The sequence below is a fragment of the Dreissena polymorpha genome, chromosome 5 (genome assembly GCF_020536995.1).
Source record: "Dreissena polymorpha isolate Duluth1 chromosome 5, UMN_Dpol_1.0, whole genome shotgun sequence".
NCBI lineage: Eukaryota > Metazoa > Mollusca > Bivalvia > Myida > Dreissenidae > Dreissena > Dreissena polymorpha.
This window is the reverse complement of record NC_068359.1, coordinates 98,934,250-98,958,926: the sequence shown is the minus strand read 5'-3', so window position 1 is coordinate 98,958,926 and position 24,677 is coordinate 98,934,250. Positions and strand designations below refer to the sequence as shown.

General features: G+C 34.2%; 1 protein-coding gene across 2 annotated transcripts in view; it reads left to right on the top strand.

Annotated features, from left to right (window-relative positions):
- Positions 1 to 760: 760 nt before the first annotated feature.
- LOC127881057 (uncharacterized) overlaps positions 761 to 24,677 on the top strand; it is a 101,013-nt gene continuing 77,096 nt past the window's right edge. The window contains exons 1-3 of one of the 2 annotated variants that reach the window (XM_052428655.1): positions 4,029 to 4,077; positions 4,371 to 4,395; positions 10,583 to 10,652. The gene's annotated coding sequence lies outside the window, so the exon portion shown is untranslated. Of the gene's footprint in view, positions 791 to 4,028; positions 4,078 to 4,370; positions 4,396 to 10,582; positions 10,653 to 24,677 lie in introns of those variants that run through there. The other variant, XM_052428654.1, reaches the window with a different exon arrangement.

The following is a 24,677-nucleotide window of genomic DNA, read 5'->3' as shown; positions in this document are numbered from 1 at the left end:
TTGCAGTCATTTCTGGTCTCTGCTAGCTTTGCCCTTACTGCCTGACACTGGTCTGACTTTCATGTGGTTCTTATGTGTGCCTTCGCGCAAATTGATGGGTCTTATGTAGTGATATCGGCTCTGCTCTGTGCTTCCCCAGTCCAGTACTGATGATCTTCACTGACCGCTGATCAGTTTTTCTCTCTGATTCTTGTTCTTTACGTCTGCGGTAACCCATGTTGCCTTATGTATTTCTTTATGGGGAAATAATGTTCATGTGATTACAAGTCCGTGCATCTGGCAAAACACCCAAAGTCGGTCTCCAATTCATTTTGTGTTGCTAATCTTATATTCCAGTGTCCGATGGTAAAATATATTTGGGTATAACAGAGATCTGGTCGGGCGTTGGGCTTCCCTAATACGTTGACCCATTTCCGTAGTAGTGCCGGTAATGGCGCTCCTCCCTCCTCCCTGTTTTTACATGCAAAATGTTGTCCGTAGTTTTCGGGAGGATGTTGCTAGCCTTCTACCCAACCTTCAACAGAAGATTTCTGTCAGGGTGCCTTTTTCTTAAATTTCTTTGTTCGGCAGTGCAATCCCGCTATCCGCAACCCAGAAGACGCGCCTCTACGCCCCAGCATATAACTTAAAGCTATCAGGTAAAAACATTACCTGTATCGAGTATCCAAGCCTACCCTAAACAAGCAAACATTACACTTCACTGACTTCTTTTACCCGTATTGCAGGTTAGATAACCGTCATCCGGTTGTAAAAACACACACGTGTTAATCATGGGATTAATGCAAAAATGGTAAGGTTATTTCAACTAAGATTTAACTTTTGGAAAAATAAGAGAGGGATATAAAAAAAAAGGGGAAATCTGTGTTTTCGCAAAAAAAGACTCAAAATATGTCTTTAAATTAGTGTTTTGGGCTCAAAAAGAGGTTGTCCGGAATTATAGTATCCGAAAACTTATAGTTATTACGGTAAATGTCGTTATCGTTCACCAAAATGTTGAATTATGCATAATTTGACTGTGCTTAAATGAGTTTTTATTTTAAACTGTGGTCACAGTGACTGATAAGCATTTCATGACATTATAAATCACCAACTTGATTCATCCAATACCGAGTGGTTTAAACATGATTCTCCAGATACAGATTGGTTTACATGGGAAACACATGTAACACGAATTGTATGGTTCGAACATAAAAAAATATTCATATTTCTGTTTTAATATGTATTGATTTATTTAGTATTATACAAAATCCTATGCACTCAACTTCGATTCAAGAAAATCCGACAGTCCTGTCGTTCTCGTCCACTCCTTTACCAATGACGAAAACTTTATTTATTGTCAGGTATTGTCATATGGCTTCATCGTACCTCTCATCTTCAATTGCGAAAGAGTTTTCAATGTAGATGTTGCCAGTCCTTTTCATGCCCTTAATAAAGAGTTCTTGTACTTTTTGTTCACTGGCATTTACACAATGCATGCTAACCTCAAATTAAGAAGCCCTTATAAATTAATCAATTTTATAATATTTAAAACACATAAACAAAAACGAAAATAACAATTAACAAGCAATACATGAATATATTATAATTGAACAATTAAGAGAAGCGTAAGAGCGTATAAAAAATTTGAAACATTTCTTAGGATAATGTATCGTTAACAACTGAATGACCTTCGTGTAAAGATGTAAGGAAGAAATTTTGGCTTCGATCAGTTCTTACATAAAATATTTATCGATTTCCTCATACTGTACTTCACGAACACAGAATTATTCAACAGACTATATATTAGGTGTGTGATTTAAGTAGTTTATATTACAACAATTTTTAATAATGATAACAAAAAGTTAAACAAGTACTTCAATGAAGCACAAACTTGGTAAAAAAAATGTTACTCTTATTTCATTTGCACTACTATACTTATAAAACAAATACATAATATTAGTCAAACTCAATAATTGGATTGTTATCTACCGTCGAACACAGTCCGGCGGAATACCCAACCCCACACCCGGTTCTCACTAAATTATTCATAATAATCATTTAATTGTAAACCATTTAAACAGACTAAATTTTTATTGCTTTAACCAAAACTTCAGGCAATATAAAATCTTTCCTGATTTACATTTATCACAAAGTTGTAACAAGAGCACCGCATAACGGGTTCCAACGCTCTGCGGGTGCAGTTTTAAATAAATGAAAGCTTGTAAGAATTTTTTTAGAGGTCACAGTGACCTTGATCTTTGACCTAGTGACCCAAAAATGGGTGTGGCGTGTAGAACTCATCAAGGTACATCTACATATGAAGTTTCAAAGTTGTAGGTGGAAGCACTTTGATTTTATAGCAAAATGTCAAGGTTTTAGCACGACGCGGACGGCGGACGACACGACGAGCTGGCTCGTAATATGACAATATACCTCGGGTTTTCTTCAAAAACAGTCGAGCTAAAAAGTACCGTCGCACTTCATCCTACCCCGCACGCTACTGTCTTCATCTCATTTTCAATTTAAAAAAAGCTTTCCCCGTAAAAACCAATCTACATTGTAATCCATGCCTTAAGCGTAACCGGAGGTATATATACATTACAGAGCATTACAGACGTGTAATCTATAATGCATATTTCAATTCCAATAATACTAAATAATGGAACTATTTTCAATAAAACCTTTCCGTTTAAACAAATAAACGGTGATGTACTAAACACAAAATAACTGACAAAACAATATGGAATTATATGGTAGAAGGATACAGTAATGCGTGATTTTCCGACGAATAAATGTGTTTTGTGACTCTTGTGAAAAATATAAATAATGCAACGTGTTGTCTATTGTTGCCGTATGGGCGTTTAGGGTTCTTTCTTCGAACAACACGTTTGGGTTTCTAAATATATTATATTTATGATTTAATATCATAAACATACAGGTTGACAGCATGAATGATATGCAAAGAATGACATTCTTATAATAAGTATACATTTCAATTATATATAAAATGATGTGTTCCGACGGTAAGATACCAAAAGAATTAATACACAAATACAACTATTAAAACAAAATAATTACAATAATACAACCGACAGACATAAATATAAAAGATGTATAAAATGCATATTTACCTAAATATATTATATTTATGATTTAATATCATAAACATACAGGTTGACAGCATGAATGATATGCAAAGAATGACATTCGAAATAGTCATTCATGCACAAGGATGTGGTTGAGGAATAAACTCATGATTGACAAGCCAATTAACGTATTAAAATGTTAGTAAAAACAGTTCAACTTTGTACCCAGTCTCTACATACTGAAAACTAATCAACTACTACAAAAGAACGCTACTAATCCTATTTACAGTTAAAATCTACTCTGTCCAACCATTGAACAATCAGAGCAATGTTTCCTTTAAAAAATAATTTACTTCAATATCATTCAGAATAAATATATTTATGAACTAAATATATTTACAACAATTAAATACGTCTATAACACTATACTTCGAAAAAAAAACGCGTCGAATTTATTTGTATTTTCAATTTATTTCAGGAACAATGTTTACTTGTATAAAGGCACTTACCTCCTAAAATTGTGATCGATCGAACAGTGTCAAATTGCCGTGTAATGTTCTTCGGCATTGATATAAATCTCATGAAAACAAGACCGACAGAAAAATGAGAGTCTATCTGTCTGCCAGCTCTAGCAAATTATACTAGTACATACATTTATTTACATATTAATACTAATATTTCATGAAAAGAGATTAATGGCAAGAGATGCCAAACATACCGAGTAGAAGGCCCTAGTCTGACACCATTCGTTTATCGCTGCTCAACAACGAATTAAATAAAATAAATATAAATCCCTTTAACGTTTTTGTGTTCGTGTTAAACGCCTAATGTAGTTGCACCACTTAGATCTATACGCGTTTAAACCTTAATCAAGTATGACCAATAGGCATACTATCAATTCTACGATCAACGGTTTAGTTTACTTCCCTTAAAATGTACGTACTTGCCAATATATATATGTCATCGTGATAAAACTGGACACTCACTAGATACTATTTTTAGCCATGCTCCTGTGAGTAATTTTGTTCAGAAATCAAATCAGTTTATTATGTTTGTAACTGTTAACGACGTGTGCTACTCTTTGTTATTTTAAGAAAATAAATACTTCAGGGGTTTTATTTCATTTCAAATATATGGAAATCGAAATCGAAAGTACAATTTTATTTTTCGTACAGTTATGAAGTTTCACACTGTTATAGGTGTACCAAAAAATACATCAGCATATTTATAAATAATTAAAATTGCAGTTTGCACAACAAATTTATATTTATCTGCATATAATTTTACTATTAACAATTTTTTCAGGTCAGTGGCATCAGTGCATATCAAGGTTAGTTTTATAGTGACCTAATTCTAACAAACTTGTACGTTGGCCAAAATTTGCAACATAAAAAGACACGTTTTAACATATTGATTTATAAATAAAAGAAAAGTGACAACATATCATGTTCACATAAATAGTTAGTCAGGCATCGTATCATAATATCTAATGAATATGACACATTAATTGATTGAAACAAGATAGAAGTGCAGTCATTGAAAAGGTACTTTCGTCCCCGTGTTCATTCAGTGTAATTTCGCTTTGTGTGTGTTTCTGCATTTTTGTACGAATAAGAAGCCATTGGCCATCAGTGGTGCGTCATTTTAGCATGCAGTTGCCATTTGAATATATTGTGATTTTTCAAAAATAAGACACCCAGTCCCAGGGTCTTCAACGACAGTGTTTCTGTATGTGTTGCAACATGTCCGTTAAGCCCGTGTGAATATGTTTTGAGGCGTAAATTGTAAAATTTCATTTAACAATTTCAACAAACACGTTACAATTAATGAATATGTTGTGTCAATAATAGTTTGTTGTTTTAAACGTTCTGTACGATTTTGTACAATAATTATAATAATAAAACAACACTTAATGACAGCAGTATTTGTTTTTGTAAAATAATTAATGTTGAAGCAAGCTTATGTTAAAAAATGCCGAGTTAATGAGATATTAAATGTCTTAAATGCCATACATGTTTGTCTAATTGAACCGTTTGAACTGAATCTGCATGCAGTTTAAAGACTGTAAAGACCAAAGAAAATTTAACAAAATTTGATACTGTTAAACTGCTTTAAAATAAACTTGACCTAGATTATGCCGATATCTATTACGCTTAATAGTTGAAATTCACTAACTACTGGTACCTGTATTATCTCTATCAGGAAGCCCAGATATTGATTTTTTTCAAACAGAAAGGCTTTCATTAGATAAAACCTGCACGTCGCTAATTAGTGTCAGTGACTACATTTATTAAATCGCGTACGCAGGGTGCATAATAAACAGGGCTTACACAGGGGCTAGACAGAATGTAAAGACGCCGTTTTGAACTTTTTCCTTCAAACTTCTCAAGTTATTGAGATACATTTGCAAAAATCTTAAGTGCATAAAAGACAGGTTTTCTTGCAGTTTGTGCCGATACATTAAGGTATAAGAATAAAGCCATGAATATGTATGAAATCGGTGACAAAATTTCACGTTGCGTGAAGCATAATCGTGCAGTACACAATGACTTTTTTAACAAGAACACAGACTTATTTAATAAATTAATTCTGATGTATTTCACATTGCCAAAAGCAGCATGATATTCTTTCTTTTATGCACCAGTAAAAATTCTTAAGAAAACATGTTTTAAAAAATTCTTTGAAAAAAGCACCACTAACCAGGGTGTTTTGATCCATAAATGTTTAATTGGGCGTCCCACAAAGTCACGTGATCCTGCTCCCCGGTGTGTGGACGCGCTAGAACGAATTTTCAACAAGGCTCCGGAGCAAGCATTTTCCAAGCAAAAATGACAACTTAATCAATTTAGTTAATCTTCGAATATATTATTAATACGACAGGAAAGTTATTGCAAAGAAAACATATTCGAGGAAACGTGGAAAATAAGAGGTATTTTCAAGAATGCTTGATGAAATTCCAGGAACAATGCAGAAACCATTTTGTGAAATATCTGTGTTTTGTATCAAATTGACAATTTGAATATTCAGCAATACAATTTCAACAATTACGATTGTATTATCCTGTCCCATACTTATAGATTTGAAGTGAAATAAACATAAACAACTTTTCTAATTAGTCACTAGATGCAGTGACAAATAAAAGTAATAAAAGCAAAACAAAAGCAGCTAACAATATGTGTTTATAACAACACAATTTATGACCAATTATTTGTGGTAACTTAAAGAAAAAAATCATACATAACGCTTGTTATATCTCTACGTTAAGACAAACCTTTTAATTCAAGTGAAAATATGCAGATAATCAGATCTCGGATATCTGAATGACTCGGATATCTGAATGAGTTATGCCTGAGCTGCAATTGCCGTCTGGCATCGATCTCAAATACAAAACAAGATAAGTATTGATGCAAAGCATCAAAGGGCGTCGGGAATTTCACTGTAAAAGGCACTCAATGAAGTTACATAGAACGATTTTTTTTCTACTGTTGATATTAATAAATTGGCCGATTATTTTAATCAAAATAGAAAAAGATACTGGTATAACCATTATCTATGATTTTGTGTTATAACCCCCAAATAATCATTATCTATTATGTTGTGTTATAACCCACAAATAACCATTATCTATGATTTTGTGTTGTAACCCCCAAATATTCCATAGTTCATTTTATTAACATTGGTTTCCTTTTTTTACTGGCATCCGTGTGCAATTTTCATTAATGGAACAGAACTGTGTAGGTTTTAAAAAATCTGCTTCATCTCACAAAATGCGCATTGATAGTGTCACCTAAAAAAGTCCATACCAAAGGGTCCATACCACCTGGATAGTAATACGTGTCGCGCTTTGCGCTCTTTATGTGGTTCTTAAAAAAACAACTCCGAGGAGTGCTTGACTCTAGGGAAACGGGTTGCTGGGACACAGCTCCTCCTTGATAAGCGGCTGCTTCCTTTATCACAACTCATTGTTACAATCAATAATACGTGTCGCGCTTCGCGCTCTATATGTGGTAGGGATAGTACTTAGGGCCTATGATAGACAACAATAAACAACAACAAAAATACATGCAAAATAGATGTATTGTTTGCATTTATTTGTTAATATAAAAACACGTGTATTTTTTTATAAGATATTTAAGAGATGTAAGAAATTCTAATTAACGTTGTCACCACGCGGCATCCATTAATTTTAATAAAAACGTGCAACGTTGTATTTCGGTCGTATTAAAACGCAGTATTTTTTAATTCTATTTAAAAAAATAAAAAAACAAAAACAAATATATATATATATATATATATATATATATATATATATATGTTATATATATATATTTGATAGTGAAATATTTTTTTTCAGAAAAGTTAATTTTTCGTTATAATATGATTATTTATCATTCAAAATGATGTTTTCACTAATTAATATCATAGCCACACGCTAACCACCTGTGATTTTCATGACCGATAATTCAAAATCAAATCTGAAAAGACAAAATAACAAGCAAAAGCTAGAGAAGTACTTGCCGTAGTTGATTAACCAAACGCTATAAGCATGCGTTATTTTTAAAACAAACACTGGGCCGACAAAGCCTTGGGCCGAAAGAGCCTGCTACCATTCTACGTCTAACTTCAGGGTTCGTTCTTATCTCTTACGGTGTATTCCGGAGAGACAATCGATGAATCACGGTTGGATTTGATTGGGGGTTTTTGTTTACAAACCATCGGAACTACTCGGCCTATCTCGGTCTCGGACTTTCTGCTTTTCAATTTACTAGATGAATAGTTAAACAATTACTAGTCTTAATGTCTATTTTACATATATTTTTGTTCATATACCAACTTAATAAAATGGGATTGTATTAATACGTTGACGGGTAAGTTCAGATATAATCACAAAGACTGTTGTTGGTTTTTCTTTCAAAACGGTGGTAAATGTAATTGGAAGTTATTCATTTCTTCCATTTTGGAATCCCCAGATCTATAAATAGACCTGGATAATACTTCCAGTTACCATATTAAGTAGTCACCATTTTATTTTTGGGACGTCCTTATTTTTGTTTTAATATATATATTTGATAGTGAAATATTTTTTTTCAGAAAAGTTAATTTTTCGTTATAATATGATTATTTATCATTCAAAATGATGTTTTCACTAATTAAAGGGGCCTTTTCACAGATTTTGGCATTTTTTTAACTTATTCATTAAATGCTTTATATTGATAAATGTAAACATTGGATCGTAAAAGCTCCAGTAAAAAATCAAGAAAAATATTTAAAAAAGGAAAAGAACATTGCCCGGAGCAGGTTTCGAACCAGTGACCCCTGGAGTCCTGCCAGAGTCCTGAAGTAAAAACGCTCTAGCCTACTGAGCTATTCCGCCGAGTACACATTCGTTACGTTTTTTATACCTTATATAAGCAATCTTTGTAGTTTCACAAAATTTAACGACAAAAACAGAACTCTCCAAATTATTCAATCGTTTCGCGTTGCAACGCTTTATAATTTTTAGGTTTTAAAATCATCAAAAGATGCATATAATGGCTATATTAGAGCATGGTTAATGTTCAGTATTACTGTTTCCTCACAAATATCATAACTAAAACGAAAACTTACGAATCTGAAACAACTTTTTTCAATTTTGTCAATTTACCAAAGCGTGAAAAGATCCCTTTAATATCATAGCCACACGCTACCCACCTGTGCCCCGATGATGCGCTTTGTCAATGTATGTGTTAATAAACACCTAAAATATCTATTAGCCTCGGTGACCTTGACCCAGTGACCTCAAACCTCATCAAAAGGTAGAGGTCCATGCAAGGTACCTACATGCCAAATATGAAAGCGATTGGTTAAGTATTAAAGGCGCTATGAGAAACGATAGCAAAAGTGTGACAGAAGGAAGTCTATTATTAGCCTCGGTAACCTTGACTTGACCCCAGAGACCTCAAACCTCATCAAAAGGTAGAGGTCCATGCAAGGTACCTACACGCCAAATATGAAAGCAATTGGTTAAGTATTGAAGGCCCTATGAGAAACGGTAGCAAAAGTGTGACAGAAGGAAGTCTATTATTAGCCTCGGTGACCTTGACCCCAGTGACCTCAAACCTCATCAAAAGGTAGAGGTCCATGCAAGGTACCTGCATGCCAAATATGAAAGCGATTGGTAAAGTATTGAAGGCGCTATGAGAAACGGTAGCAAAAGTGTAACGGAAGGAAGGAACACGGAACTACAAACTGGCAACTATATGCTCCACCGAAAATATTTTCGGGGAGCATAAAAATCACCACTATGCAAGATGTTCTTAAAACAAAAATATATACATTGATCCGTACAATAACTGCTCCTCCCATAAGCGAAAAAAAATGCATTACATACTAGTCGCCGCTCTCCAGAGCGAAGCCAATAACTTGGAAATTATATTCAACCACACTCCGCGCAGACATTTGACTGGTTTCAACCACAACGTCGACTTTGTGTCAAATGGAATAAAAAATCTAGGTCACCAAGTCACCAAAGCTAACAAACACATTGTTCTCGTTCTCGTCATTTGTTTTACCTCGTTATGACTGTTGTGAAAACATGTAAGGTAAAATATTGATTAAGCTTGCTTATGTTTATTTTGACAATATCTAGGTCAAGTTCGAAACTGGATCACTGAAGTCAACGTAGGTTACTAAATCTAATATTATTAAAAAAATGCGTTGCCACTTTATAAGCCACATTGATGACTCATTTTTGCTGAAACTTGATCAGACATTTTATCTTAACATGATTTTGGTCAAGTTCGAATCAAGGTCAAGTTAAGTAAAAACTAATTCATTAGGTTAAATCTTTGAAGACAAAAACTTGTGGAATTTAGATCAACATCATTAACTCTATTTGAGGGTCTAATTCATTTTTGAATTATTTTATTGAAAGTTGATATTTCAAATGCAAAATAAATGGCTAACAGAGTTCATGATTTTTCAGTTAGTTCCAGATTTTTTAAAGTCCCGGAGGTCAATTTCCCAATGCGTCCAGAATTGATGAGAAATTATTTTATTTATCTATCTATTTATTAAAATTTTTTTTTTGGGGGGGGGGGGGGGTGGGTAAGAGTTTGGAATGTAAAATATTGCACTCCTTATCCATTATATAAACATTATAAAAATGTTTTGTCAAGTGTTCCAAACCAAACAATTACCAGATTTTACGATTGAACTGTAGACGACTATATGCTCAATTTGAGTTGTATCAACATGATTTCTTCACTATCTTCTTCATAACTTTGACTTGTATCGCAAACTAAACTGTCATATGCAAATTCTTTAACTTTGGACCTTTCAATATTTGCTGTTTGGTAAAGGTTTAGCTTAAACAGACATTGAGGCTAAACTAGAAAATGTCTGGAGCTGTATAAATAAGAAATGCCATCTGGTGTATAAGACATAAAGAGTAATGCTGTCATTGATTCGTGTGTGCGTGTTTCTTTGTTTCGTTTTTTCTCACTTATTCTAATATTCATCTCTGAATTTTGTTTTAGTTGAAGCCCGTGTAGTGCATTGCTATTTTCGACGACCCGATCCGAGACCTTCCAGCTTCCTGGCCCCCAGGTAGATATTTTCATCATTTTTAGCGAGGCTGTTTTCGAAGAAAACCCGAGGTATTTTCATAGCCTGCTCGTCGTCCGACGTCCGCCGTCCGCCGGCGTCGGATTAAAACCTTTACATTGGCTCTAAAATCAAAGTGCTTCCACCTACAACTTTGAAACTTCATATGTAGATGCACCTTGATGAGTTCTACACGCCACACCCATTTTGGGTCACTAGGTCAAAGGTCAAGGTCACTGTGACCTCTAAAAAAATTAAAAAATTCTAACAAGCTTTCGCAGCCGAACGTGGCACCCGCTATGCGGTGCTCTTGTTAATCTTCCGTACGTTTAGCCATGATTAAATTACACTATTCAAGTTGTTTCAAATGTGTGCACACAAAAACAAATTGAATGAAACAGAAAGCATAAATTACGTACTTGTTATGGATCAGTGATTTTGGAAATGTATTAAAACATATTTACACGAGTCAATAGTAAGATACGACAAATTTATGTATGGAAAATGAACAGTGTCATTTCGTTGATTCAGTTATGAGAAAATAGCAAACTTAAAAGGACCCATTTGGAAAGTTGTACGAGTGAATACTGATTATTTGTTTACGAGTGTAACTCATCTTCGGAACCCAAGGTTTATATACCTTTACCATTACATTATATAAGAAGCACAGCGTATTTGAGTGAACGTGGCTTCTGAAAGTTAGTTCTTAACGAGCCAATTACCATTTCCACTTTCAGTCAGCATGGTCTAACATTGTTATATGAATTACTTGCGTAGATAAAACTAACAAGAAATATCTTTAAAAAAGATATACGGCGTTGATTGTGGTTGCAGTTAATGAAAGGTAAAGACTTCAATGAATGAGATCAAAGATAGCGAATGTCTTTTTCTGTGCAGTTCTTAGCTGCAGCAAACGCAGTACGGGATGATACGCGGAGTTTTCGCGGCTTATTTTACATCATTACATATTGCTGGTCATAAACGTATAGATACAAAACAGAAAACCAAAAGAAGAATGGAAGTGAAATTAAAACATATGAGTCAACCGGCCACACGCGAAGTATCCGTATATATTTTAAATATTTATACGCGCGTTCTTCGAACAAACCTGTTTTAGTGGTTTGTCTGGCGTTGCTATTTGATTCGATTTTTAACAGTATCGAGAATCATTGCGCTCATGCTTAATTCATTAGTCAATATGATTGCATAATTCTTGTTAAATTTATTAAAAATAATATTTATCATGGTATTGTTGTAAAACACATTAAGAATCTATTATTGACATACCATATGATATCGCTGGATATCTTCATTTAACATCTGTCTGGTCTAAAGAAAATTCCAGTTCACCTAGTTCACGCTATAGCGTCTTTATTATGTAACGATTATTTTCCTGGCCGCGAACTCCGATCAGCACATAGGGTTGAGACGCAGCGATCAACCTGTATGTAAACTCTGACATTCACACACAGTGGCCGCAAATTGACCCGATATACCTCGCGAGTTGAAATGCAATGCATTAAAGTGAGTCTTCGCTTCCACTGCTCTCTATACTTTAACATGTTAACATGTTGACGGGAATATGGAAGTTAGTAATAAATATGAGAAAATAGCCTTTAAGTGCAAACGTTCTCGCGCTGAAAATCTTCTGCAAATAAAAGGTGGACGCACAAACTGTATTGATGTCGAGATTGAGTGTAAAACTGTTCTATCTATTAAGCCTTTTCATTAGATATAAAATTGTTTCATGCTGAACACGCAGTAAAACAATGTTACAAAGACGCGGACATGTTTCCAATGTTCTGGTCGTATTCTCAAATCAGCCAATGCAGTCAATGAAGTGTATTCATCTGTACTTGGCCGCGGGAAGTTTTATTTGAATTCTATTGGACGCTAACAAAGGTCAGGCTAAGGTGAAAAGCTGGCTTAATACAGCTTACGCCGAAAAATACATATCAACAAATAACGCAATTATTTGACCAACGCTGTCCGAATTATTATATTCACGCATTGAAGGCATACACTCATCCCCCCCCCCCCCCCCCCTCCGCGCCCTTGCTCCCCCAAAAACTAAAAATAAAAGTGTCCATACCTGTTGGTCAAACGTAAGAGCTTCGTACTCCTTCGACAACAAGTAGCGTTCAATCGATTCCCAGTTTTCTGCAAATATTAAAATTAAACATTTTTTCCAAAGTTATTCCAAAATAATAATTTGATACAGTCGCTAAATATTTAGGTTTCTTTTAAAAAATACTTCTTAATACAAACATGTAAATCCAAGCATGATAGTAAAGAAGTGAAACAAAGTTTAGTGTTTACATATACATTGTAATTATAAGCGGAGAACATGCATATACTTTCCGAAATAAACACAGACAGAAAAACAGATACAAACATAACATGCAGAATGCAAGGAAGCGAAGATTACCCATTGCGAGAGATGCGTTATTATAATCGTTTCTCACCAGTTGAAGAAACTATTGTGTGTAAATAACTATCGTTAAAAGAACACAATGTTCACCACTAAAACTTTACAACCAAAGTGATCTGCGTTTACATTTCAACGTTACTTGTAGTAAATGTTTATCATACATGAATAGGCCTACTGGGAAAAATGTGACGTCAGCTCGCAAGGGCGAATCAGAATCAAGTGTTACTTTACATTTACTTAATCGCTTTATCGCGTATTTACAATCCGAAGGTCACGGCGACGACAACAAACTCATTTAAATCAAGGACTTTTATTTGTTCTTAAACCCGTGTTACATATATTCATAAGTTATAATCAAGAGAAAATGGATAATTGCAGAATTTATATACTATGCATGATAAAATAAAAACCATGCTTAGCGGTTGGCGATTTATTCATAGCTCTAAAAATAGTTTTCTTAGAAGAATTGCGAGACGCTGTGATGCGGGACTATCCCGCTTTCTAAATTAAAGTAGGGCACTTGTTTAACAGATGCGTGCTTTAAAGTTTAATCCAATAAATCTTTATACTTGTTTTAACTGTTTCTTCTTCTTCTTTTTGCCATTGTTATTATTATTGTAATTATTATTGTTATTATTATTATTATTATTATTATTATTATTTGTATAATTGTTTTTAGGAGTGGATGTATTTGTAGTATTACAGTTAGTGCTGTTGTTGTTTTATAATTTTATAATTATGAGCTTTGGTCTGGGAAAATGGGGCTTAACGCATGAGCGTGAAGTGTCGTCCCAGGTGAGCTTGTGCAGATCGCAAGGCTTATCAGGGACGATACTTTCCGCGTTTATGGTATTTTTCGTACGTAGGAAATATCTTCTTAGCGATTATCCAGTTATAGCGAAAAGTGCCATCTCCGATTAGCCTGTGCGTACTCGTGTATTAAACCCCGTTTTCACAGAGAAAGGCTCATATCATATTATAGTAAGGAGTTATAATAAGCTTTCGGGCTATTTAAACTATGCGTTATGCATAGTGTTGGCTACTTAATCGCACAAGCGCAGGACTTTGCTGGTTTATCACATGGTTGTTCCCATAAAACAAACAATATTTGCATGTATAACTTTCAATGTTGTCAAGCCGCTAAACGATCTTGTTTTGCTACATATATGAATGCCTTAATATAGACCATTCGCTCATCCTAAATATAGACCATTCGCTCATTCTTCGCAGTATCGTGAAGCGCGCGCACCAAACAACGATTTAACACCACAGGGTTATCTCCGTACAAAAAAAAACAACGATTTTTGTAGGCATGTTTTGGTTCGCCATATACAAGATTTCATTTGGTTGAATGTACTCGATTTACAACGTTGATAAACAACTGTTTATCTATGTAAATTAACTTAGTTCAATTGAAAGGCTTTGCTTTTATTGCAGTTGAATTTGAAACATGCTTCTATGATTTGTTTTGTCAATTAAATGGATTGTTTAAACAAGAGCCCTGCATAACGGGTGCCAACGCTCGGCTGCGGGTGCATTTTTTAATAAATGAAAGCTTGTCAGAATTATTTTTTAGAGGTCACAGTGACCTTGACCTAGTGACCCCAAAAATGGGTGTGGCGTGTAGAACTCATCAAGGTGCATCTACATATGACGTTTCAAAGCTGTATGTGGAAGCACTTTGATTTTAGAGCAAAATGTCAAGGTTTTAGCACGAAGCCGGCGGACGACGAGCTGGCAATGACAATACCGCGGGTTTTCTCCGACAACAGCCAAGCTAAAACTGAGTCTAGCAGGAGGTTTAGGTCCTTTACAACCCGTTTGAACCCCCATTGCCTCGGTAAAAAAATGGCAACAGTAAAATTACCCAGGTTAAATCGTGACGTTAATCGCCTACACGGTTTTGTCGCTCCCGGCGGCTCATGGCAATCAATGCCAATGCACCGTAAGCATAATAAATTCGGTACTTCATGAAGGTCACCGGTATTATCCGAATGCTTACCCAAGCGAAACGTTGACGTATATGCATAACCATTAAACCTATTTGTGTGTCACTTGCGCAGTTATTGGTATTATATTTAGTATTGTATGCTTTAAAAAGTTGCTTGATATTTTAACAAGAAATATCTTTAAAAAAGATATACGGCGTTGATTGTGGTCGATGTTTATGAACGATCAAAAGTTATCTCTATGAGATAAAAAGTAGCGGATGCCTTTTTTCTGCGCAGCTACATCACAAGCAAATCAATTACGGGGTGTTGCGCCAGATTTCGTGGCTTATTTTGCTTTATGTGATATTATTACTCAGATATCTATATTTACAGAATAGAAAAACACAAGAAACATGAAAATAAACGAGTGCATATAGGTCAGCCGGCAATACTCAAATCTTATTTAATTGCATAATTATAGTATAGTGAATTATTGTGCTCATGCTTAATAAACTGGTCTAAATGGATAAATATTTCTAATTAATTTTATCAAAATGGGTCCTTATTATGCAAATGTTGAAAACATATTAAAAATTGATGATTGACATACCACAATAATATCGCCGAATATCTTTATTTAGTATCTTTCTGATCAAAACAGACTTCAAGTGCACAAAGTTTACGAGACGGCGTTTATATAAAGATTTCTGCAACTGACCGCAAACTGACCTTGATACCTTGCGGATTGGAATGCAATGCATTAAAGTTAGGTAACAATTCTGCTGCTGAAACGACGGCTTGTTTACGCCAACTGTACACGACCAAGGCAACAGCTGTGCCTAAAATATTGATATATCGACTAAACGAACTATTTATTCCATCAGACAAAAATAGCATAGATTCCAATTTTTACCTTCAATGAAAAGATCGCAACCCCTTCTGCGAACTCCGGTGATGAACTGTATATAAACTCTGACTTTCACACACTGGCCGCGAATTGACCCGAAACCTCGCGGGTTGAAATGCAATGCAAGTAAGTACTAATAAATATGAGAATATAGCCTTTAGTATAAACGCTTTTGCGCTGGTAATTCTCTGAAAATAAAAGGTGAACGCACAAACTGTATTTATGTCGAAAATTGATTGTAAAACTGTTCTATCTATTGAGCCTTTTCATTAGAGATAAAATTGTTTCATGCAGTAAAACAGTGTTACAAAGACGCGGATATGTTTCCAATATTCTGGTGTTATACTCAAATCAGCCAATGGAATAAATGAAGTGTATTCATTCGTACCTAGCCGCGGGAAATTTTATTTGAATATTATTGGACACTTACAAAGGTCAAGTCACGGTGAAAAGCTGGCTTAATACAGCTTACGCCGAAAAATGACGTTATAAATATTATTATTCATTATCTTTGTATAATACCATTGTTGAAATAATTTTATGAATAGAGCTTAAAATTTCTATAGATATCATTGTTAATACTTTCTACGTTAACGTCACCATATGCGAGAAAATATAGAACTGGATAGCTGAATTCCATCTCATTTATTCATTCGAAACGCCACAGCGTATCACTGTTTATGCTTCTCTGCACTCAAACTATCTGATATGGCAATATAAGTGGACATATTTGATTATAAGCATCATACGAATAATGGGTGACGTGAATGTTTAATTATCATTAATAGCATTAGCATTAAAGGGGCTACTAGTTTAAAACCGTACTGGTTTGATATAAAACAAATTGTTTGTTTGTTTTCAAAATAATTTGACAATGTAAAACTTGACATTTTAATTCAATAAAATGCTTATCGAAGTTAACGGTATATCGTTAAATTGATTTGTTAAGTATTGATCAAACACGATGCGTTATATGCATGGTTGTACCCTGACACAACATTGAATGTGATTTTTTACATATATTTTTCTATTTAACTGTTTTTTAAAAAGGTTTTTTAGTGAAATTTATATTCTTTGATTATTTAGCTATTGTATATTAACGTGTGCGCAAATAATCCATTATGAACACACTGTGAGTTAAAACACCATAATTGATTTAAAAAGAACCTTCAGTATCAAAACTTCTGACAAATCGAAGACATAGAGGATATTTGTTGTTTTCGGTAGCATATCGAATTTAATTCACGAGTTATCATAGAAATTTATATTCTCACGAGTGGAGAAGCCACGAGTGAAAATACTTTTCTTTTTGCACACGAGTGAATCAAAATCGAGATGCTACCCAAACCAACACATTTCTTTTTATTTTATGCTTATTTTTGTAGTTTTGTTAATTTTCCCAATTTGCCTCATAAAGTTTCCCGTGGTGTACCCCAATTTTTAGAACGCACAAAAAAATTACTACACAAGAAAATAATTCACATCTGAAAGAAATGTAAATGTGTATTAACATCAATGTTTTATTCAACATATATCTATTACAGATAAAATACTTTATACATTCAATATTAAAACAAACAATAGTTAAATAAAAATTATTATGAAATTAATAGTGTTGCATATACTGGCGTAGTGTATTTATGTATTCAACTAAACTCAAAGTTACGAAAGTGCTCGCCATGTTGAACAACACTTCTACGACTTGTCGGATTAAATCCACACACCTTGAAATGAAATACATGTAAATCGTTACATATAGATGCAATTTGAAAGTGTGCATAATTGGCATTAAATCTTTAGCCTTGTTAGCAAGTATTTTATTTTATTTTTTTAATTTTAAAACCGAAAGTAGGATTCCTACGTACAAGTATACGTACATTCATTTCGACAAACGCGATTATTTTAAGTTTTAAAGCTAAAAAAAGACGGATTTCTACCTTGTAACTACCAAATATGTTCTAATTGGCATAGATAAAATTAAATCTATAGCCTAGTTAGCAAGTAATTTATTATTTTTCAAACGGTACCGCTTTTAAAACCGAAAGTAGGATTTCTAGACGTATACGTCCATTTCGACAAACGCGATAATTTTTAAGTTTTAAAGCGCAAAAAAGAAGGATTTCTACCTTGTAACTACCACTTATATAATAATTGGCATATATAAAATATGTTTTTTATTTAAACTTAAATTGACTATGTCATGTATTTCATTTCAAGGTGTGTGGCTTTAATAACACGTAACTGGATTGAACCAAGAACGCATGACTTTGAGAAAAGAAGATTTATTTCATTGTTTTCCAATTCATCCATTGAGCCAACATTTTTTATCTTTTTTTACGGGAGCGCCGACCCTATATTTCGAGAAAAACAAATAAAAATAGAAGTCAATTTCGGGTTTTTTATTTACATTTCAACCGCCGACCTGGTATGTCATTCAAAGCTTGAAAAACAAAACGCAGATTGCCGAAAGTGTTGTTAAAAATTTGTTCATAATACGGGTTGTTTCGATGTGCCCAAGCGACTTGTAAAGCGTCAGCGATTTTAATTGGCTATTGCAGCCAATTCCACACGCTAGTAGCCAATCGCTGAGTATTTTACATATGATTTTCATATTGTATTTTTGCAAATGGCGGACGTGAACAATAATGTGGAACCTGGCGAATATTTTAAGATTAAATTAATTAAAGATGGAGAAGAAGTCAATTCAATTTGAAACCTAAATCTTCATAACACAGCTGCTGACATCGTTAACATAATATGAAATAAGGCAAATCCTCAAAGCAAGCTCGATTAATGTTTTAATCAGCAATTAAACACCAAACGGGCCATATGAAAGGGTTTCATATGACCTTATGAACTGAACTGTTAGCCCAAAACCCCGACCAAACAGATTGTTACACTATCAGTTGCCAGCCTTGCAACCACAAGTTTGCCTACGAAGGTCAGATCGGGATTCGAACCCGAAACCACCCATGAGCCATCAAATGATACCGGCCTGGGTTGCTCTACCAATTAAGCTATCTGACCTATTGAAAAATATATAGGTAAACTGCAATTCTGTAAAATAGCATGATTACCTTGCTTAGGAAAATTTAACAAAGAATTTTTTTTATCATTTAGAACAGTATATTGTCAGTTCAAAAGCACACATGATGTAATGTTTGAAAAGCCTACAAAAGCTTCCGTTTGTAAAATGGTGCTAATTTGCCGACTGTGTCGTTAAGATAAAATCATCTTATTGTGTACAAATCTGGCCCAAAGACACCAAGTAGTGGTGTGGTAACAAGCATCGGAACGACGAACCGTTGGTTATTAGCGAAGGTTATGTAAAAGGCGGCGCTGATGATGTGCAAGAGATAAGTGTGTAAGTTACCGCAATAACCAACGCTTACAGTGCGCGGACAATCAAATTGACTTCATACTTATTTCAAAACATAAACAAATATTTTGCTTATTGATTCAAATAAAAGGGAAATAACCAGATGCGTTATTCGAAATATAGTCACAATAAAAACAGAGTGAATTTTAGAATATTTGAAAGCCGTAAATTTGATCATTTTTTATCAATTTTATCATTATGATCAATCAGGAGACGCCGGATATTTACTTCATAAATTTCCAGTTCCGGTTTCCGGTTCGGATATTGCGCGCGCAGATACCAAACTTTTCAAAGCAACGAACTGTACGTCAAATACTCGTGAAACCGTATAGCTCGACTCGAGCAAGCCTGCGGCTTGCTCTTCGAGCTCTCTATTATGTGAGACTAATATAAAGATAATTAGCGTGTTTGCAGACGATGCAGAGGTTGCACCAAACATAGCAATCGCTGTTTATGTTTTTAGAAGTTTTGGGTAGGTTTATGCGTATTTATTGTTATTTATTAAAATGTAGATCCTTTATATTGTTATTGATAAAAATCCATATCCCGAAAATGTCCAAGAATTACAACTTTACGTTAACTTATGATGAACATGACGACTGAACCAAAGGTACTTGCATCTATAATCCCATTTCCCAACCATTCATATATATACTATTTTTAAAGAAAAGTATATGCAACACAGCTTCTGAAGAAAATGACAGTAGGAAACAGATTTTACTATGTCCGTCAAAGTCACAAAAATAGGCGTATAGTATCGGTCAGTTTTTCCTTAATTATGGCCCTTTGGTTTTTTTGTCTTCTGTAGATGTGTTTGTGTCAAAACATGTGTTGTGGGGGCATCAGTGTCTGTGACACATTTCAAGTTTAATTTAGTTACTAGACCAAGGATAATATTTTACACTTTTTTTAATCTGATCCCAGTGAGCTATTGTTCTACGTTTGATGAAAATAACTTTAAACTTGACAACATTCAGTACTATTATAAATAAATGTGTGTAACTTTTACCAAGGTAAAACGATGCTGTTTGACGACATATGCTTCTACTGTGTTCATGCTGCACAATGATGACATAGTAAGACTGAGAGAACAGTTTAGGGCAGTTCGCCCGATATGCAGTGTGTGTAAACTGACCAAACCAGTAAAGACAAGACATGTTATAAAATCTTTCAAGAAAAAAATAGTCTTGTCATGTGATGTGTGTTTCAGTTAACACATTGATAATTTTTCAACATAGTGATATATGGTCAAATATATTTGACTCCAAAGTTGATATGAATAGTTAGGGAGTCGGAAAACGACAACGGGCGAGGCATGGTATGGTATTGCGCAAGGGGGGTTAGAGGGTTAGGGTTAGTGTTAGGGTTCGGGTTAGGGTTTGGATTAGCCTAAACCCAACCCTAACCCGACCCCTAACCCTTACCATAACCCTTTTTTGGGGTTATCACCCCTGACCATGCCTCGCCCGTTGTAGTTTTCCGCCTCCCGAATAGTTAGGTGTAGTTTGTCTATTATGTTGATTGCCATAATTTGTCAAAACATCATGTTTTGTCTCCCAGATACATATTAACTTGATAATTGATATACAGAGAAGATAAGTGTTTAATCTTCTATGCTGAGTTTAATCTTCTTGAAATAATTTCCTGTTCATGTTTACTTACACATTGTGTTAATATAAATCTGATATATAGTAATATGATACTGTAAATATATTAAGTTATACCCTTGCAAACAAAGTTTCATAGGGTGTATATTGGAGTTACTCTGTTGGTCGGATCATTTGTCAGCAAACACATTTTAATGTTTAAAGTTTGTGAAGCAAACTACTTGCACATTTTAAGCGATTAAATTAAAACATCACATGTGTCATCACCATAAAATGTGCTACACCCTTTTGTCATCACCGTGATCAGTAGTGATTTGCCCTTAAACATAACTCAACAAAACGCTGTGGGGAGTATTAGTCATATTTGTGACAATATCTATTTCTGCATGTGGTTCCTAGTACTGTATATATTAAAGCTTAGTTCTCTATTTAAAGTGGTATCTCGTCGAGCTAAACAATTGTTGTTTCAAAGTTGCTGTTGTGTTACTATCTCGTCAATATTATGTATGTTAACTTGCTGTGCATTAAATGCTGTTAGTGATATTTAATGGCATTAATACATGCTATATCAATTTAAGCTTACAGGCTTGATTTTTTAAACTGACTTTTTGTCCTTTCATTTATTTATAAGGGAGGTAAATATGTGTTTCAGGTTCAAGTAGAGTAGTCTCCTTTTAATGAAAATTGAGGCTCACCATGGGGTTATGAGGGAAGTAGTTCCATTATCTAACTGAAACAGTGAAAAATGTTTAAAAAAAATAATTTTAATTTTTCACTGTTGAAAAAAGTGAAATATCAATTTTAAGTCACAGATAGTTCCATATGAACTACTGCAAAGCATAAAATAAAATTAAGAAAACTCCTGGTAAGTGTTATTGCATGAAAACGTCAAGTGTTGAAACAACTAAAATATAAATTTGACGATACAATCCAAGTATTGAGTGGAAAATCAAATAGTGTTTTTGTTCAGAAATGGTTTCAACGCAAATAGGCCCATTAAAAAAGGAGTAAAGGCCTGTAAAAATCGCAGAAACTTAAACTAAAATATATAGGCCTTAAGGATCATATGTGAGTTGTTCAAGACTAAACCTGTATTTCTGACATCAGTTGCGACATGAATAAAAGCCATCGTCAACTGAGTGTTTATGTGAAATGTGCGAACGCAATTAGTTGTCAGAGCAGCAAATACGTGAAGGAACATAGATTATCCATCAACTATTCCAATCGAAAAAAAAAGAAAATGATAACAGGTATAAATAAAAGTGATATGTATACCACATGTTTTCTCGCTCATATGTAGTCAAGTAATTATTTTAATATGCACTACAATGGTATTGAAAGCAATAATAATGGAAAAACTGTGTGCTCATACTTAAAACAATGCAGGATCGTAGGTGGCAGATATTCAACAGACATTACTTGCCAACCATTTTTTCTGAGAGACATTTTTTTTTCTTGATTTCCATTTTGGTTAATCACATACGAACACCTTTGTAGCACTATGGATTTTTTTCCATGTGAGTTTCTGTTGCATTCGGCCTTGATATTTTGACAAGCTTTGCGGTGTTATGTTCGTTTCTAAGGGCATGTGCTTGAAATGCAACAAGGTAATGACGAAGTAAGAGTGTATCATATGCAAAACATGTACTCACTAGGCAGGGCTTACTCAGCCAGAGGGGGGAGGGGGGGTGGAGTCACGCGTATACAGGAGCTTACCGGGTTTAAGTGAGGTTAGTTGGAACTTACTTCATAGATGGCGTCGTTTTCGTGTTTTTCGTGAAGGAGTAGTGGATATTTTCACCCGGTAAGCCGCTTTATATTTATATTTCCTTTAACTGAATACGCCCTTTCGGCTCTACAGTGTTGGCGCTTCCCTCGGTTTATTGTTTCGAAATCGTATACGTCAGGATAAAAAAAATGAAGGCAAAAAGTCCCCAAATCTGTTGTCTACTTACGTGGCTTTCGAGAAATTGGATGAACAAATACAATTTTCTCTCATAATACACAGTATTTACGCACGTGTACAGTAAAATGTAACTAAAATTACGATTTTTTTCCTTTTCTCGACGCCGTTTCCTCTTTGATTACAAATTTATTGCCAACAAAATTTGTTTAACCCCTCTTTTTGGAACTGACTTCTTTTTAGCGCATTTTAGGGATCTGACTTCCAAATGTATGTTAGAAGGTTTTACCCGAAAAAAATGTCGTGAAAAAAAATCCGCATTGATGCGAATATTTTGGACAACATTTTCTCTTTTTAGTTATTTTTTTATATTAATTGTTGTATTATTATTTTTACTTGTATATGTTGTCTCAATACTTAACGCTAACATTTGTTGTGCGTAATGTAAGGCATTCGTACAGTATAATTTACAAAGTGGATTTCTTACCCGTTCATTTTAGACATATAAACAATCTTATGTTTGAATATGCCTCAACGGAATACAATGCTTACTAAACGGAATACAATGCTTACTAAACGGAATACAATGCTTACTAAACGGAATACAATGCTTACTAAACGGAATACAATGCTTACTAAACGGAATACAATGCTTACTAAACGGAATACAATGCTTACTAAACGGAATACAATGCTTACTAAACGGAATACAATGCTTACTAAACGGAATAATATGTTTTCTATGTCCAGACGACACATATAGACGCTGAGGATGCCAAGATTAAAAAATAAGGCATTACGAAGTGCGTACCGCTCTAGAAAGGTAAAATGAAAACCCAGCAATAAAAAGACGTCGAAGTACCACACTAGGTAAACAAACAATCTTCCATTATTGCGATTCGGAATGCTTGAAGCAATTTGGAATAGCTGACGCTTGCTTTGAAGATGCATATCAGTGGATTTTTTTTATTGCAACCTTAAATATTAACTGTTTATTTAATACAATGATATTTGACGCGTTATACAATAACGATACTGATAGATGTATGTAAATTTAATGTGACACATTTTTGACGATCTTCTTTTATACAAGTTTTGGGTTGTTGAATATTATTCAACTCGCAAAAAGTGAACTTGTAGTGGATAAACAGATTTGTGCAAATGCAATACACGATTTGATTTCAGTAGAAGTGATCAATATATACATTATTTATTTATTTTATACTTATGTAAATACATATTATTGAAGACTGTTGTATTGCGAAATAAAGTATTGGTTTACTAAAGGTTATTTCGTTTGTTTCTAACATGGCCTTCTCATTTTCAGTTATGTTAGTATGTCAACGGCATAACGAATTCATTCCGACGCAAATGATTTTTTTATCATGTATGTAAGTGTTGAATACACTTGAAAATGTATGCAGAGACATAAATGGGAAGAAATGACGTAGCACACATAATGGTTTATTTAAATTAAAAAAGTGAGACATTAGCATAATGGCATGTATCGAACGAAACATGTAGTCTTATGTAGTGTTATTATGTCAAATGGACAACGAATTGTTAGCATCTATGTAAGTGCTAAATAAGCTTGAACATGTATGCAGAGACATCGTTGAAGACTGACGTAACACGGTTAATGATTTTTAAACGTGAGAAACTAGCATCATGTCTTATACGGAACGAAACGTGTAATCAAGTAGCAATTATATGTCAGACTCGTCTTTGTAGACTTTATAAAATAAAAATAAAAAACTACAAACATCAGCTGTACATGTTTTTGTTTGGTTCTTGTGTTTGTATTTGCTGTTTTTGTCTGGCGCTGTTGAATGATTCTTTCTGGCATATTATACATATAAACGCATGTGGT